Below are 17,388 nucleotides of genomic sequence, written 5' to 3' on the forward strand. Positions count from 1 at the left end.
GTGTTTTTAAAAGACCCTCACTATATTTGTGAACATGCACTCTGTGTTGCTGCCTGTTAGGATCTAGTTTCTGAGCTCTCAAGAGATGAGCACAGTTTGACCTTCACCAAAGATAACATCTGAATGTACGATTAAACTTAGGTCCCATGCTTCGACTAACAGATCTCCAACTAAATAGGAAGTGAATGATGATGGAACAAAATTCTTTGACATAGTTTCCAGCATTACAATATTGCTCTCTGTCACACACTAGTGCTTTATAATACAATAACATGACTATAAATAAATATATATAAACATAAATACACAGATAAAATTAAGTAGATACCTTATAATTTTCCTAAAACTGTTGAAAAACAGTTTGCGGTTAAATATACGTTCTCATGTAGAAATTATCATTTTTCTGTCAACTGTTTGAACAGAATCGGCATAGTTAAAAACATATAAAACGAAATATTTTAAAAACAGAGCGGCAGAGAGTTTAATGCAAAAATATGTGTATTAGTCTGTGGTTTATTTCAATCAATCAATGATGTAGATTTGTAGAGCACAACGTTCACCCTAATAGGTTTCTTGGCACAGAGAACAACATTAAAGTGAGCAAAGTAAGAAAATGAAAGAAAAACCAACAGTCACGTAATTAAAATGACTGAAATGGTGGGGAAGGATGAAAGTGACAGAGAGAAGCTGGGCAGTAAGAGGATATGGGGTAACAGAAGAAGAGACAGTGGAGCTATGCACTACTAAAGATAAGAAAGGTGGGGAAGGGAGGGAGAGTGTCAGAGGAGTGAATAGGGGGCTGGAGGATTATAATGGTGCTCCCCCATGTGTTAAAAAGAATAAAATGTTAAAGTAGGAAGTAGGGCTGGAGAGGAAGAAAGGGGAAAATGGAACGAAAGGGCTGATGTGAGAAAGGGTACCTATATATAATACCCGAATACAAAATAGACATGTTAAAAGTGTTTTCATTAAGAAAGACATTGACGACGTTGGATTGTCCAGATTGTGAATTGCATTCCTTTTGAAAACTTTGTGGAAATGGTTTCAATACACATGACTCAGCATTTTCACATTTCCAAACCCCATCCCTCCATTTGGACTAGTGTGTTCATGCCCACATTGTCCCTTTTAACTGAAAATCCTAATTACTCTTTACTGCCCTATATGAGCAAGTGATAACCTGAGAAAAGTTTGCAAAGCAATCCATTTACTGTCCCTGGGCCTCACCTATTCTCGGCCACTGACTAGCTGCTCAAGTGTGGTCTGTCCAGATTCACTTAAGCATCACCCTGCCCCATCTTAGTGAGTTTTTTTAATCCTATTTATTTTATAAGTTTTATATAGCACCAGCTATATAAAACTTATAAAATAAGTATCAGAATATCAGAGCGCTTTACATACACAAAGGAAAGAAAATTGCATTACATCGCAGGACATAAGGATGCATAAAGATATAAGCAAAACATAATAATTAGGCATACAGTGAAGGGGGAGGGAGAAAACACAGGTGGTTGAAACAGTCAGATAACCACCCATCCTTGATGGTCAAGTGAGAGGGGAGTCCACTTCGTTATTGAAGTTTAGGTTCGTTGACTTGGTTGGTAAAGTATTTGTTGAGGAGAAGGAGTTTCATGTGCCTTTTGAAGCAGGAGAAGGAGGGGTTGCATGTGAGGTCTATAGGTAATGCGTTCCACATCCTGGGTACTGTAATGTCCGGCGCGCGGCGAGGCGTTCTAGCCTTCCGCGCTGCCGGGGTGCGCTAGCGCTGACGCGTGACGTCAGACGCGCGCGTATATAAAATAAAGAGGCGTGGCCTCGGCGAGTCAGTCGGAGCCTCGTGTGAAACGCAAATCACTGGCTCCTGTGGTTATTTAGCGCGAGCGCGCTGATATGCTAATCAGCATAAAGTAAAACGCCACACTGGCGACGAGGGAGTGTTTTGGATCCTGCTGAAGGTGCCCATGTCCCTATAGGGCTGAATGTCTGTCCCATGCTGGTGGCCAGAGCTCGGTGCTCTTCCCCGTTAGGCCTGCAGAGGTGGCTGGTGCTGCACGGGGGACGAGAGGTGAGAGTCCCATCCATGTGCCCCCTGGGAGCTTTGCCCAACGAACACCTGGTGGCTGAGAGTGACCTTGGTGCTTACCAGCACATGCCTGTCCAGTGCCCCGGAGCAGGCCCACGCCCTGTTGGAGCGTCCAGGCTCCGAGGACCCTGCAGCTGGATCCATGAGTGACGTGTCCCCGCATGGTGGAGGGGCGAGGGTGAGCCACACCAGAAGCGCGTAGGGCGTCGGCCCCATCTGCGTCCGCCCAAGGGAAGTGAAGCAGACAGTCTCCGCAGCACGCTGAGCACGTGCCAAGATGGCGTCGATTCCCGCCCTGGAGCCGTTTGTCGTTGATGGTGCCCCGTTGTCCCTTGCCCCACGCTGGTGGGATTGGACAAACCGCCTACAAATTTATTTTGAGGGGGCAGGCATATCGAGGGAAAGACGCAGAACATTGCTACTCCACCTGGGAGGCAAAGACATCCACCGCATCTACAAGACCATCGTGGAGGCGACGCCGAAGACTTACCTCACGCTGCTGAACGCTCTAAATGCCCATTTCGAACCCATGGCGAACAGAGACCATGAAAGGTTTATCTTTCGTCAAGCCAAGCAGGAGGCGGAAGAGTTGCTGGATGCGTTCCATGGCAGACTGAAGGAGCTAGCCAGCACGTGTGGGTTCCGAGATGAGCAGGAGGAGATCCGAGGACAGATCATACAAGGGTGTTATTCATCCAAGCTCCGGGTCACCATCCTCCAGGAAGATGGAAAGCCCCTGGCGGACATCCTCACACTAGGACGGTCAAAGGAGCTGTCGCAAGCGAGGGCCTCGCACATGGAAGCAGCCCTGCATCGCCCTGTTAAGACGGAACAAGTTCTGGTGGCGGAAAAGGTGAATGTGGTACGGCCCAAGGTGAGACCTGCCGGAGGGAAATGACAACCGGACACGAAAAAGAAAGAATGCGGGTACTGCGGAGGCCAGCCCCACCACATGCAAGACTGTCCGGCAAGAGGGAAAAAATGCAGCGCATGCGGATGGATGAACCACTTCGCAGCGGTGTGCAGGTCCACCAGAGTCAAGAAAGAAGCTGCACATGCGGTGCGGGAGGAGGCAGATAGTGAAGACATTGACGATGACACCGAAGAGTACCCAGTCCACTACGTGTTCGCAATTAACCAGCCACAAAGGAAGAAGCGCAGGCTTCCAAAATGTCGCATCTTAATCCACCAACAGGAAATAAAAGCGACCATCGATACAGGGGCGTTCATTGAGCTGATGGCCGCCAATGTCTATCACCAGCTACGCACCAAACCCCCGCTGCGAGAAGCAAAGATCCGAGTATTTGCATTCGGCCAGAAGACGCCCATCCTTCTCGTTGGGTGTTTTAAGACGGAACTGCAACACGGGGAGAGGAAAATAGGCACCACCGTCTATGTCACAGAAGAAGGCAGCGGGATGGTGCTGAGCGGGCAATCGGCCGAAGAGCTGAGACTGATATCGTTTGCCATGGCATTCCTAGAGGAGGAGCTGGATACCATCATGGAGGAGTTCGGTGAAGTGTTCAAAAGGATCGGGTGCCTGAAAGGGAAGGAGGTGTCGTTACATATTGATCCATCTGTCCAACTGGTGGCACTGAGGCACAGGCGAATTGCGTTCCATCTGAGGAAAAAGGTCGAAGAGGAGCTGGAGGCTCTGGAAAACAAGGCATCATAGAGAAGGTCAGCGGACCAACCCCATGGGTGTCCCCGATCGTCATCGCCAGGAAGCCAAAACAGCTCGGACAGGTCCGCATCTGCGTGGATATGCGCCTCCCAATGCCGCCGTAAAAAGGGAACGACACCTGACGCCCACCATTGATGACATCCTAGGGGAGCTGAATGGGGCCAGGTGGTTCTCAAAAATGGACCTCCGATCAGGCTACCACCAGTTGCCACTCCATCCAGACTTGAGGAACATAACCACTTTCTCCACACATGTGGGCCTCAGACGGTATCGGCGCCTAAACTTCGGCATCTCGAGTGCCGCCGAGGTATTACAAAATACCATTAGAGAAGTCCTCAGCGGGCTCCCTGGAGTGCTGAACGTAAGCAACGATCTGCTGATCTATGCGTCAACCATAGAGGAACACCACCAGAGGTTGAGGGGAGTTCTCAAGAGAATCCAGTAGTCAGGCCTGACCCTGCACCGGGAGAAATGCCAATTTTTGCAGAACAAGATTAGCTTCTTCGGGTCCACGTTCTCGGATCAAGGAGTGGCCCCAGACCCGGACAATGTGAAGGACGTTCAAGAAGCCCCAGCCCCAACCAACATCTCAGAAGCAAGAAGTTTCCTGGGCATGGTAAATTTCTGCGGATGCTTCATCCCCGACCTCTCCAACCTCACCAAACCTCTCAGGGAATTGACAAAATCTACGACCACATGGCAATGGGGCCCTGACCAGGAGCAAGCTTTTCAAGCAACGAAAGCAGCCCTTTCGGCGGACACCACCTTATCGTACTTCGACCCTGCGAAGCCCACCAACGTGGCGGTGGACGCAAGCCCCTATGGTCTGGGAGCGGTGTTGGCTCAGCTTCAGAGCAATGGAGAGTGGGCCCCCATCGCCTACGCTAGCCGGTCTTTGACCGAGACAGAACAACGATACTCGCAGATTGAGCGAGAGGCCATTGCCATCCACTGGGCCTGTAGACATTTTCACGTATACGTGTATGGCCACCACTTCACGGTGGTGACTGATCATAAGCCCCTCATACCTCTCTTCCATGGGTCAGCATCGAAACCACCACCCAGAATCGAGAAATGGATACTCCAACTACAGGGGTACGATTACCGGGTGGAGTGCAAACCGGGAGCCACGAACCCGGCGGATTATCTGTCGAGGCACCCGCGGAAAGCCACCAAGGAAGAAAGGGAAGAGGCGGAGGACACAGAGGAATATGTCTGGCTTGTGACGGAGCAGTCACGACCCCTTCCGATGAGTCTAGCTGCAATCATCGAAGCGTCTAGAGGAGATGAATGTCTGCGAGCAGCGGCGGATGCCGTCAAGTGAGGGGATTGGAAGGCCATCTAAGAATCGCTAGATCGGAGGACACCCCAAGCCAAGCTGACGCTGGAATCCATCCTGAGGATAAAGGGAGAACTGTCCATTGACGGCCAAGGATGACTTCTACGAGGCCCCAGACTGGTCATGCCGGCCAGCCTCGCCCAGCAGGCGGTAGACCTAGCCCACAGGGGGCACCAAGGAATGGTGAAAACCAAGGGCAGGCTCAGAGCCAAGGTGTGGTTCCCTGGCATGGACGCTATGGTAGAGCAGACCGTGAGAACCTGCAATTGGTGCCAAGCGGCAGGACAGCCGGACCGCCCTCACCCAGTGGTGACCGAAGCAAACCCCCAGAGGCCGTGGGAGTGTGTGAGTGCCGACTTCGGACACCTCCCAGATGGACGTTATGCACTAGTCATCATCGATGATTTTACCAAATATCCAGAGGTCGAAATAGTGGGGAGCCAGACAGCCACAGAGGTGATTGCGAAGTTCGAGAAAACCATCGCCACTCATGGCATATTTGAAATGGTCAAGACCGACAACGGACCCCCCTTCCACGGGGAAGAGTTTGCAGAGTACCTCAAGAGTTGAGGGATCCATCATCGCAAGGTGACACCACGCTGGCCCCAAGCCAACGGAGAGGTGGAGAGATTTATGCGAACCCTCAATAAGACAATACGCATAGCCATGGCGGACGGATCTCCGTTGGAAAGGGTGATTTATAGTTTCCTGAGGGAATACCGGATGACCCCCCACGTCACAACAGAGGCAGCGCCGGGAACGGCCACCATGGGAAGAATAGTGAGTGACACGCTCCCCCACCATCCGACCTGGGTTCCGGTACAGGCCAGTAATGAGAAGACTCTGGCCAATCGGACTCGCTCGAATGATCAAGCCAGCAGACGGAGAGGAGCCAAGGAGTCAATGATCCAAATGCAAGATCAGGTGTACGTCAAGGACCGATACCCTGGAAACAAATTCAGACTCCCCTTCGAACCACGACCATGGACTGTCACCCGCCGGACAGGCACGATGGTGACCGCCCAGAGAGGAGCTGAAACTGTTACCCGGGATGTGTCCTTCTTCAAGAAAGTCCATCCTGAGACACCTTCACGTCCTGGGCTCGAGCCGGAGGGACGAAGCCCAAGCCAACTGAGCGGAGACCAGGAGGGGGAGGAACGTCCGGATGAAGATGGTGATCCCAGAGATCGTGACTCCCAGTCCCTGCCAGCCACTCCTGGGGGTAACCTGCCCAGCTGCTCCCTGTCCCGGGAGGAGCACGGCACCCCAAAGCGCAGGACCCCAGAGGTGGCCCTATCCAGAGGCGGCCAATCCCGCTATGGCCTGCGGAGAAATCCCGCACCATCGTCCCAGCTGGCTGACTATCTGGTGTAACCCGCAAGGACTGGCAGACTGGTAACAGATCCATCGTTCATTTGTTTTGTGTCAATTATTTGTTGTTTTGATAAAGGTTGGAAGGAGTGTAATGTCCGGCGCGCGGCGAGGCGTTCTAGCCTTCCGCGCTGCCGGGGTGCGCTAGCGCTGACGCGTGACGTCAGACGTGCGCATATATAAAATAAAGAGGCGTGGCCTCGGCGAGTCAGTCGGAGCCGCGTGTGAAACGCAAATCACCGGCTCCTGTGGTTATTTAGCGCGAGCGCGCTGATATGCTAATCAGCATAAAGTAAAACGCTACAGGTACGTTACCAGAAAAGGATCGGCACTGAGTGGGTTTCCTTTTCAATTTCGGAGGGATGAGAAGAAGTGAGTTGGAGCTTCTCAGTGTTCTGGTTTTTCCTGCTTTTACCAGTTTTCTGTTTAGGTAGTTGGGGGAATGTAAGTGAAGGGCTGTGTGTGTGATGCAGGCCAATTTGTGAATACATCTACCTTCCATGGGAAGCCAGTTGAGTGCGTTGAGGGTTGGTGTGATGTGTTCAAATCTTTTTACACCAGTTATGAGTCAAGCTGCCATGTTAAGGACTGACCTTAGTGGGGCTAGGTGAGCTTTTGGTGTCCCTGTTAGGATGGCGTTCCCATAGTCCATCTTAGAGAGGACTAGGGATTGCACTATTGTCTTTAGATCATCCTGGGGAATGAAAGGTTTAATTTTCTTGAGGTGTTTTAGTGAGTAAAGCGCACCTTTTGCAGAGTTTTTGATGTGGTCCTTCATTGATAAGTTCTTGTCTAGGGTAATGCCTCGTAACTTTACCGATTTGGATAGGACGAGGGAGCAGTTTAGGGCATCAAGATTCTTGAGCCAGTCTTGGATTGGTCAGTGGTTACTTTTCGGAGAGAACAGTATTAATTCCGTTTTGTCCGGGTTCAGCTTTAAGTGGTTTGCGTTAAACCAAGTTTGGATCTTGGTTGGTGTGACACTGAGGTGTCGGATGTCACTGGGTGAATTGATTTTGTAGTAGATTTGTGTGTCATCTGCACATAGGTGGTATTCAACTTCTGCTTGTTTCAGAATAATTATAAGGGGTTCCATGAAGAGATTGAAGAAGGATGGTGAGAGAATTGAGCCTTGCGGGACCCCAAGTGTGACTTGTGTTGGCATAGAGAGACAGCAGTTTAATTTGTTGTGAACGGTGCTGAAAAAAGGAAGTGAACCATTTTAGTACTATACCATTAATGCCAGAGCGCCTCTTCAATGTCTCAAGTAAAGCTGGATGATTTTGTGTGTTGAATGCCGCTGATAGGTCAATGAGGATGAGGAGACAAGCTTCACCTTCATCTAAGGCTCTGTGGATATCGTCTGAAATATTGAGCATAGCTGTTTCGGTGCTACAACCTTTCCTGAATCCCGATTGAAAGTCGTCTAGGAGGTTGAAATCATCAACATGTTTGTTAAGTTGTTGGAGAACGCACTTCTCCAATGTTTTAGCTAGGAACGGGAGGTTGGAGATAGGCCTGAGGTTGTTGAGCTCGTTGGGGTCGGCCCCTGGTTTCTTGAGCATGGGTGTGATTTGTCCTAGTTGAAGGGAGTCTGGGACACAGCCTGATGTGAGAGAGGAGTTGATGATTTTTGTCCAGAAAGGGGCAATGATGTGGTTGAGTATTTCTACTAATGTGGATGGGAGTGGCTCCATTGTGTGGGAAGTAGGCTTTAAGCTTGCAATTATATTGAAGACCTTGTTTTCTGACATGAGTTTGAAGTCCGACCAATTAGCATCATTTTTCAGTTGGAGGCGGATCTAGTTGTCCTTGGTAGGATTTTGTTCTGTTTGGTCAAGGGTGATTAAAGGTGGGCAGGTTGTGAGGGAAGGAGGATTTGAGATTTGGATGAAGGATTGCTCAATTTTTGTGACTTTATCTGTGAAGAAGCTGGACATCTCTTCGCATCGATCCTTGGTGGCTATTATTTCATGTGGGGATGTGCCGTTTGTTTGACTTTTAACAATGTTGAAGAGTTCTCTAGGTCTATTCTTCGCCTGGTCTAGTTGGCTGCGGAAGAAAGAGGCCTTTTCTCCAAAAATGTGCTTTTTATATGCCAACCGAGCAGATCTAAGTTGCGCTAGGTGTAAAGTCGAAGGGTTTAGTCTCCACGTCCTTTCCAAATGCCTGAGTTGTCGTCTTTCGCTATTAAGATCTACGTTGAACCAAGATTTAGATTTGATAGATCTCAAGTGTTTGAGTTTGAGTGGCGCTACTTGATCTAATACCTTCGTCATTGTTAAATTAATGTGAGCTGTAAGGTAATCGGCTGTCATAGTGGGAATGAATCCTGGATTCAAGTTCGGTTATAGGAACTTCTTTGATGTTCCTGGTCCAGTGCTTAGGTTTGTCAGATTGTATTGGTTGATATCTGACATGTGAGTCAATATTAAACAGTATGAGGTGGTAGTTAGACCAGTCAATGGGAGAAATCGATCTGAGAGAGACCAGCTCATTTTTGGTGATGATCGCATTCAGAGTTGCTCCTTTGATGTGTGTTGGTTCATTGCAGAGTTATTTGAGGTTGGTTATTTCAGGCAGGTTGGAGAGGTTCTGGACTGTGGTGTCTTCTGGGTTGTTCCAGTGGATATTGAATTCACCCAGGAACACGTCTTTTGTGTCTGCTAGGGAGAAACGTGTTATTAGGTCGGTTAGTTCTTCAGCGAAGAGGGTACACTCACCAGGAGGATGGTAGACGGTGTGAAATTTGATGAGCGTGGTGCCTTTGACTGTAAGTTCAACACCTAGGTACTCAAGAGTCCGGTATTCTGTGGATTTTAATGTGGTAAGCTATATTCCTTCTTTATGAATGATAGCTAGTCCGCCACCTGTTTTGAGTGGTCTGTCGTGCCTGATGATGTTGTATCCTGGAGGGGTGAGTAGGTCTAGATTGGGGGTAGAGTGGTCATTGAGCCAGGATTCTGTGAGGAATGCGATGTCTATTTCTTCAGCGAGTATAACTTTGGCGATGTCTGTGGCGTGTTCTACTGCTGATCTACAGTTCATAAGCATGCAAGATAGAGGACGGAGAGCCTCAAAGTTGGTGTGTGCTGTGTGCATAGAAGTGTATTGAGCCGGGGGACTGGGCAAGTGGATAGTTCTAGGGATTCTATTTGTGCGAATTATGACAGGGATTGCGAAAGAAGCCGTATTCTACCTTATTGCGAGGAAAGAGTTGTTGCTCTCATCTGCTTCGCGTATTGAAATGGGGCGGAGAGCTCGGCTAGGTCGATGAGCCTGACTCCCCAAAGGAATGGCGGGCCATGGGGTGCCAAGTGGGGCCATGAAAGAGGCTGTGTGGGGGAAGGTGCGTAGCTACCCGGATTGTATGAGCAAGGTGGCTTAATCCAGTTGAGAAGTTCTTGTTGCAGGTGTAGGATATCGGCCGCTAGGGAGTCTATTTTCTGCTCCATTCGGGTCAGTTTCTGTGTCCAAGTGCTCGATAAAATTGTTACTACAAGTCTAAGCAAAAAGCAAAGGTTCGCATAAAGTGCCAAAGTGCCAGGTTTTTCAATCAGATCCATCGTAAAACACCAGAACGGATGAGAACACTGGGGCCCAGCTGTGAGGCATTGAACATCACGATTGGCAAGCACAGATTGTCAGCATAAACTGTTCATCTCCTTAGAAACAATGTTCATATATTTAAAAAAACTAAACAAAATAGAGACGTCAACTGCCCTCAATCGCTCTTCATGCCAACATTCACTGCAGTTGTGTTGGATCGGATGGACAGACATCTAAACATTTGTGTTAGCCAATATTTTCGAGTGGCCACTAGATTGGAGCAAATACAAATAACATGGATTAGTGATTCAAAAGCTGCCCCGCACAGGCGACATGATCGATCAGGGTCCTTTCCAAGTCTGCCACACCAAAAAGCTCTTTGGGAGATGAGCCCAAAGTGGTGTCCCATCAGGGTCTTTTATGCTCAGGTGGCCACGGCTAATTCAGATAGTTTGTTGACTCTGGGATTGATAGACTGGAACAGCGAGCTTGACATGAGATGTTTTACTCACGTCCTCAGAGTCATGTTTGACAGATAACAATTTTGCCTGTTTGTTCAGGATTTTGGGAAAAAAACACTTTTTTTCAGGAAGGCCTTTTTTCCAAAGGTCCCTGGCTTCTAGCTGCTCTAAAGATTTATCCAAACAAACCAACCACCCAGAGCATCGTTTCGTTACCTTTGCCCCTAGACTGTGATTCAGGGTCTTGGCCTCTGCCCTCCTTAACTTTTTATAGTATGAATGGAATCTGCCTTGAAGAAGTAGTTTGCAGTCAACCAAACTGAGCTCCAATAGTAAATGTGATTGGGAGGAAACATTAGGAATACGGTCTGCATAACAATAGTGGTTACATTGTATTGTCTCAAGCTCATCCCCCAACATGTCTTTGAAAACAATCATACCCTACAGAAAAGCTGGCAAAAGTTTGGAGTCCATGGCTTTACAGAGTAGGTTTGTGTCAGGGCAGGAGACATTCTCTAATAAGCGCAAGAAGACGGTATAGAAAAGTTACAGAATTCCTGATTGCTGAGGTATGGGGCCAAACCCGCCCTCTCTCATTAGACCATACCTCTAACAATATTCAGTGTTTGTGACTCTCTCAATTAGTCTATTGACCATAGGCACTTTTTGTTTCTCCTTCTCCTGCAGACAATGACCATTGCTTTATAGGTGCTGATTGTAAGATGTTTGACCATGCAGTAACTAGCTAAATGATCCAGTTGCCTTTGGAGTCCAGTTTCCCGTTTGATCTAGCAGGGTAGTATCATCAGCATATTGGAGAATGTTATTTTTTGGTTAGAAAGCTTAGGCGAGCAAGCTCCTACCACTGGAGAGGCAGTGCTAATATCAGACAGATATCAGTTAAAAAGCAGTAATCCAATGGGAGATAAGTCTGGTCCTCCTCCACATGATGAAATATGAACTTATAATTCCATTCAACAAAGGCTGAGGAATACTGCATTTGTCAAGTTTTGCCCAGAGCTTGCCTCTATTTACTTTATCAAAAGCGATGGTAAAGACAATAAAGGCCGCATAAAGCAGTTTACATTGATTTTCCAAGGTGTTTTCCACAAGCGTAAAGAAAGTTAGCAAGTTCTCATCAATACTATTGCTTTTTGGAAATCCTGTTTGAAAAAAAGAAATGAGGCTCTTCTATTTGGCCCAAATTCCCATGATCTTGTACCAGAAATTTGCATAAATCTTACCTTGCACATCTGATAGCGCAATAAGGCAAAAATTCTGTTGGACTTTATTTGACACTTTTTTGTGAATTGGTACCTACAGGAAGCCTCTCCATTTGTCTGGAACATTGCCACTTGTAAAACATGTGTTACACTGGGATCATGAAATATTACTCAATTGATTTGTCATTCAATTGAAAATGAAGGTTGGAATGCCATTTGGGCCCGGTGCTACCCTGTGCAGATAGATTTGATGGCTACCTCTACAGCACTCAATGATAGTGGGTCTTCTTTAACTTTGAAATAAAACTGTGAACTTCGGATTTGATCTTATAGGGCAGTGTTATCATAATGTGAGCATGATACATTGCTGATCAAGACAACAGATTGAATACTCATTACCTGTTCTTCCTGTGGTTGGCTAAACAGAGATTTATGATAAACCAGAATGTCTGTGACTCTTTGCGTTTAGCTGCTTCATGCATCATGGTCATTTGTTGTTCTTCTTTAGCTTTTTTGTATTTGCCAAAGCTCTTTCCAGTAGGAAACTTGTAACTGTTTAACTTCTATTCCTAGGGTTCGATCACCGTGGTGCACATCCATTGCCTCATGGATTTGCGTAATGCTATCCTCAACTTCTTATGGTTTAATTGATCATCAGTGGGCAATCTAGAGGTAGGAAAATGAGATTGATTAGAAACGGCAGAGCTTTCAGATATCTTAGAGGCATCTTCAAATGGCTCATCAGTGAAATGAGGCCATCTGTTAATAGCTGAGTGCAAACCATGATCTTTATTTAAATGATTCTGAATGCATTGCTGTATCACCTCCAACAACTCTTCTGACTGTAATACTTGTATTTGAGTTTCTTAGTGCACTCTACTTCAGCATTGGAACTTGACATTCTCTGTGAAGTATAGAGCTCCTAATTGCAAGATATTGTGACTTTTTGATTGAAGTGGTCACTTAAAAGAGTAGGAAAAATTGAAAAAATACAAAATGAGTTTAAAATCTTTAAACGTAACCTACATGTAGTCCAAAAAGGCTATCCATTGAGGGGCAATATGAGTGTAGGGTGGACGTTTATCCGATTTGAAGAGGCTTTTCACAGTACCAAAGCGTAGATTGTGCAGTTAATTGACTCTTGTTAGTTTTAATGTCTAAAACTATGGCTGGGTGGATATACCAGTATATATTGTCTATGTCTGGTAATTTTGTGTCATGGTCACGTCTAAATAAATTGGAGTTAAAATCTCCTGTAAGATTCCACGTTGGGCTTGGATTATGTATGAAAATTTCCTGGACATCTACAACTAAATTTTCAATGGTAATCTTTTTTCTTCCACTTTTTGGGATTGACATAACTACTGCATATTAATATGATATTTTGTTAGAGATTAGATTGCATTTGAAGTGTCCCACACAATTTAATTGTAAAATTAGAATAGCAATGGAATTATAGATGTAGATGGCAACACCACCAGAGAGATGACCACCACGGTTGGGTAGAATTGCAGAGGGAAACAACCCAATAAAGTCCTCGATTGGTGACAACTCTACTGTCCAAGTTTCCTGTAAGTAAATGGTGCAAATGTTTTTAATTTTGGTAGCATATCTGGCGTTTCCAAAGCAGCTTTAAGTACCTTAATGTTCCATGAGCACAAGATCAAGTTCGTGACCAGCACATGTATGTAGCTGGAAAGTTGGTTATGGTTTAGATGGCATTACTACAGAGGCCCTATTACAGAACATGCACCGAGGAGTGCAAGGGGCATGCAAATGAGGGAATCTGTGGTAGTCTCCGTCATTGTGCTATTCTCTGTTGTGGAATGCTCACCCCCTCGTGGGTACTGGCGCGTGTGCATTCCACAACAGAACTTGGAACTCAAGGTTTGAATATGTGTAGCAGTTGTTTTGACTTGCCTGTTCTGTTGGCTGCTACGCAGTCCCTGTCGTCAATAAAGCTTCTTTGCTTATGTTTTCCTGCGTTTCCTGCAACTTCATTACCACAGAATCACTTTGCCTCTGCACCCGCATTGTATTACAGGTGCAGACACAGAGGCAAAGAAGCTGTCAGGAGGCGCACTGACAGTGTGCCACTCAAAAGGTGGCGCACTGTCAGTGCGCGCCCTGATGACAGCCCTCTGGTGGGGGAAAAGGGGCACCATGGACCACCCAGACATTCCCTTGCAGGTGGGTGCAGTCACTCACTGCAGCTGCCTACAAAGGTATATCAAATCCATCTTTAAAGTGTAGGTGGGTGCTGCCTGCACAGAGAAACACCAAGCAGCTTCTAAACAGCTGCTGCGTATTTCTCTTGTATGCGCTGCACTGGGGGCAGTGTGAGTTCACAGTTGCCAGAGGGCAAAGCATTGTACATGATAGGCTGCACTTTTCCTGTTTGCACCTGGTGCACCTGCTTAAATGTGTGTTGTGTCGCACACAGGAAAAGTGCCCCCTATCTATAATAGGGGCCCTAGTAGCCAGTTCCAATTTTTATTTATCACGGCCACTGGGAGAGCCCCGTGAGGTCTGTCATTCACCAATGTAGTGATGAGTTTTAGATCCAGGTCCTGCTAATACTATAAACATAACATCCAGAGAGCAGTCATACGTGACCAATACGAGGCACAATCAAACTCATAACTAATAACTGCCAGCTAACAAACTAGTAGCAGAACCTAGAGGAAACAAGTATTCGCAAAGGCAATTGGTTTCATTTTTGAGACTTATTGCTTTTTCAATGGTTTTTAGCCATGCTGTATCCCCGATCCTCAATGTGTAGAGTAAGCAAAGTAAATGAGGGAGTCAGCTAGAGAAACACTTTCAATCTTGCAGAGTGCTTATCCAAAAAGACAAAAATAGTGTTTGAAAAGCAAGTGGAGAAGCATAGAATCCAGACAATTGAAAGATTTGGTAAAGAGGCTAGGCTCCACAGGAGGAACAACCACAAGATTGACAAGCTAGGACACGAATCAGAAGCAGGCAAATAAGAGTGACAGCACAACCAACTAATGGTAAGTAGTGGGTGGGCTCCAAGCCCCTGTATATTCTTAGTAAGGCCACAATATGTCTTTATGAGGTGGTTGCAGATTTATTTTTCATTAGTGCTTTTCACAGACTAAGAGACAGGAGGAAGAAAACAAAGAAAGAAGGCGGAAGAGAAGGTCAGGAAAATCTGTGACGAAGAAAGAAGGCAGAGATTAAAACAGACTAGAAGGAATGTGCTAAAGACAGGATATGTAGGGTGGTGGAAGAATGAGGCATGGGATGGAATCAACCCTAGACATCCTTGGCATTCATTACCTCTTCATCAGACCTCCCGTCACAGTCATTAACGCATGAGCAATAGCTCCTCTCACAAAACGTCCAGCAAAACCCCCTTAGCCCATCCCTTCCCTCCAGGCCACTCCCACATCCTGTGGCTCATAACCCCTGACCCACTGCAGTACATCCTGTTGTTTTTTTCTGAGGACATGTCCGCGCAAGACTCTCCACTGGAGGTGACTGCTGCCTCCAGTTCTTGGTTTCAGGTGCGTGTGCGGCAGTCTGCTGTGGTGACCGGTGTGTGGGATTGTGCTTCAAGATCCTGCTGTAGCGGGACTATGCTTTCCTAGTTGCCTGCCTGTTGACCCACAATTTTGCTACCTGACACTACCCCTGATCCCAGACTTGTTATTGGGATGCTCCCTTACGGGTGCAGTCCCTGCTTCAGCGGGACCGCCTGGGGTTTTTTGTTGTGAAATGCTGTAGCCGTGCTTTACCAGCACATCTGGGGCATTGCGGGGATGTCCCTCCTCTGGGGAAAGAGGGACGCTCTGCGTTGACGGATTATTTTTTCAGTTGGAGGCACGGGTGCCATCGGAGCAGGTTCGCGTTACCTAATTTGGGGCATGGTGTCTCAGCTGCAGTTGCGACTGGGAGCCGCGAGTTCCGTTTTGGTATGTCTGCCTCAGATAATCATGACTGGTCTCTGAGGGCCAGTTCACGGTGGCGGTTGTGCTCTCTCTGGCCTGCGGGAAGGCCGGGGCCTGTGTTTTCCCACTAGTCCTGCTTGCATGGCTATGGACTGGTTTTTGGATTCTGTGGGGGCAAGATTGCTTCACGGAGTCTCTTGTCTGGCTATTTTACTTACATGTACCACCCGGTTTGGTGATTGGCCTGCATGGGGGGGGCGTATGTCTGGTGCTCTGCTTCGAGCGCATAGGGCCTGGACCTGGTTCGGTCCTTGGTTTTTAGTAAGGTTGGGTCTCCCTGATTGGCTGCTGTCGAGGGTTCGCCTGCTGTCAATAGGGAATTGGCTGGTTTATAAATGGGCTTCCTCTGATTGGCCATTACAGGGTCTGTGGTTGATTGGTCGGCCTATATAGGTTGTGGGTGTTCCTCTGACCATTGCTCGTCATGGATGGGAAACAGTCAGAGAAGAGTAAGCACCTGGAGGAGCAGGTGCTGGTGGCTGTGCCCTCCTCTGCTCCTTCCTTTTCTGAGGTGCAGAAGATGATTGAAGCCGGGGTGGCTGCGGAATTTCAGTTTAAGGAGTCCAAGGGGCCTAAAAGGCAGAAGGTGGATGCCCCGGTAGTCCCTGATTCGGATGAAGAATCAGATGAGGAGGTGAAGGGTCGGTTTGTCCAAGGGGAAGACATTCACAGTATCCTGCAACATGTGCGGGACAATTTGGGGTTCCCTGATCCCTCAAGGTTAATGAGTCGGAGGACTTTTTCACCAATTATCAAAGGAGGGAGCCTGAGTGCCTTCTTGTTCATATGTCTGTATGGAATGTGCTGGAGGGGGAATGGAAGGATATTGACAAACATACTTTTCTCCGGTTTCTGGCTTAAAGATATCCTTTGCAGGGGTTCTCGAAGGAATTTCCTTCTGCGTGAAGGTGGATTCACTGCTGGCGGGACTGGTGTCTCAGAGCCTGGTAGTGTCTGAGGATGCAGTTCCTTCTGATCCTGGGGACAAGCGAGTTGAAGGGGCTTTGAAGCGGTCCTTTGCGGTTTCCAACCTTGCGGTTCGTTTTGTCGCTTACACTAGCTATCTGGTGCAGTCTCTGATAAAGGACTGTCCGTGTATTTTGGAGCAGGAGTGACAGGAGGAGGATCCCTTGAGTCTTTGACAATGTTGGAGCAGCAGTTGCGTTTCTTGGATGACTTGTCCCTTGATTCCCTTAGTGCTGATTCGGTGGCCACTGGAGCCTCGGTGGCAGCTAGGAGACTGTTGTGGCTTAAGCCTTGGAAAGCTGAGGCAGCACAGAAGGCTGCTCTCATGAGGATTCCTTTCACGGGCTCCAAACTGCTTGTGGAACAATTGGAGGCTTTGATAAAAAAAGACAGCGGAGGACAAAAAGTTTTTGGCTCCGGTCTGCTTGTCGCGGAAGGGTAAGTTTTCTGGTTATAAACGGGCTTTTGGGCATGCGTTTCAACTGAAGGTGGCCGCCCAGCCCTTTTGTGGCAGGGGACCTGGCCGGGTAGTCCCTTCCTTTTACAAGTCCGGGGGTTAGCAGGGTTCCTCCAGTTCTTCAGGTCCTTCAAAATCATGATTATGGGAGTGGTTCGGAGGGGGCTCCGGTTGGGGGTCGCCTCAGGTCTTTTTTTTCCGATCTGGGAGGAGTTTGTCAGGGATCAATGGGTACTACGGATTGTCAGACTGGGATATCAGATAGAATTTGGGACCCACCA

Source organism: Triturus cristatus, chromosome 7 (assembly GCF_964204655.1).
Source record: "Triturus cristatus chromosome 7, aTriCri1.1, whole genome shotgun sequence".
NCBI classification, from domain to species: Eukaryota; Metazoa; Chordata; class Amphibia; order Caudata; family Salamandridae; genus Triturus; species Triturus cristatus.